This window comes from Chrysochloris asiatica, unplaced genomic scaffold (genome assembly GCF_000296735.1).
Source record: "Chrysochloris asiatica unplaced genomic scaffold, ChrAsi1.0 scaffold00145, whole genome shotgun sequence".
NCBI lineage: Eukaryota > Metazoa > Chordata > Mammalia > Afrosoricida > Chrysochloridae > Chrysochloris > Chrysochloris asiatica.
In genome coordinates, this window is record NW_006408663.1 from 8,830,816 (window position 1) to 8,832,193 (window position 1,378).

At 36.1% G+C, this 1,378-nt stretch overlaps 1 pseudogene; it reads left to right on the forward strand.

The window, feature by feature from the left end:
• The first annotated feature begins 664 nt into the window (after positions 1–664).
• LOC102816156 overlaps positions 665–1,378 on the forward strand; it is a 3,624-nt pseudogene continuing 2,910 nt past the window's right edge.

Below are 1,378 nucleotides of genomic sequence, written 5' to 3' on the forward strand. Positions count from 1 at the left end.
TTGGTTTTCTACCCTTTTGGTTCCTTTTGGTGTTTTTCAATTTTGGTATTGTTGTGGTATGGTGTTAATTCCTTGGGGAAAGAGTAAAGAGATACTAATACCATTTTCAGAAGTGGATAGACCTATATTATGCCAGGGAACAATAGCTGCACATTTTGATATTTTTGATTAATTAAAATTTCTATAATTTTATAGCAATACTTTTTGACTTATCATCATATGTAATGATATTTTCTACTCCAAATAAAACATTGTAGATTATGAAAAAATTTACTTGATTCAGATGAACACTTCATGCTCAGTGGACACTTATTGCTAGTACTTTAAGTAGAATATATTATTTGAAAAATATTGAAATTTTAAAAATTCTTTCAGTCAAGAGTTTCTTTAGAATTTTAACCCACAACCTTCTTTAGATATTTATTCACTTTATATCACTAATTGAATTTACAACTTACAATAGTCTTGTGGAGAAAAAATAAATTGAGTATTATTATATTAAAAACTTTCATACAATGTACTGATCATCTTGTAGCCTGAAATGGTACAGATTGACTATACTTCTAAATGGGAAGGAGATATGAGCACAAATTAAAATTGTTCTCATAAGAAAAAAAAAAAAAAAAAAGGTTACCATCGTCTCTGCTACCACTAATGGGAGAAGATGGCAGAAGGCAGAGTGACAGATCTGGACACCCAGCAATCTGACATTGTGACACTGCTCAAAACCTCACTCTGGAAAGGGGACACCTGGTACCTAGTCAATAGTTGCTGATTCAAACAGTGGAAAAAATATGTTGGCTTTGGCAGTTGGGGCAAATATCAAATGGGAGATCAAATGTATATATCCTGGATCTATAGATAACTCTAGACTTCTCAAAGATGGTCATGCATAGTCACTTAAGGATCATCTTATTAATGAATAGTTGTTTTTGTTGTCAGGTGTTTTGCTATGAGTCAGAACTGACTCATAGCAACCCCATGCACAGCAGAATGAAACAATGACCAATTCTGGGCCAACCTCACTACCAATGCCACACTTGAGTCCATCAATGCTGCCACCTGGCCAATCCACCTCGTTGGGGGTCTTCCTCTTTTTCTTTGACCCTCAATCTTACCAAGCATGATATCCTTCTCCAGCGATTGTTCCCTCCTGACAATATGTCCAAAGCATGAGAGATGAAGTTTAGCCATCTTGGCCGCCAAGGAGCACTCTGGCTGTACTTCTTCCAAAACAGATCTATTGGTTCTTTTGGCAGCCCATGGCACCTTCAATACTCTCCTCCAACACCATAACTCAAAAGCATCAATTCTTCTACGATCTTCCTTATTCACTGTCCAGCTTTCGCATGCATATGAGGTTATCGAAAATACCATG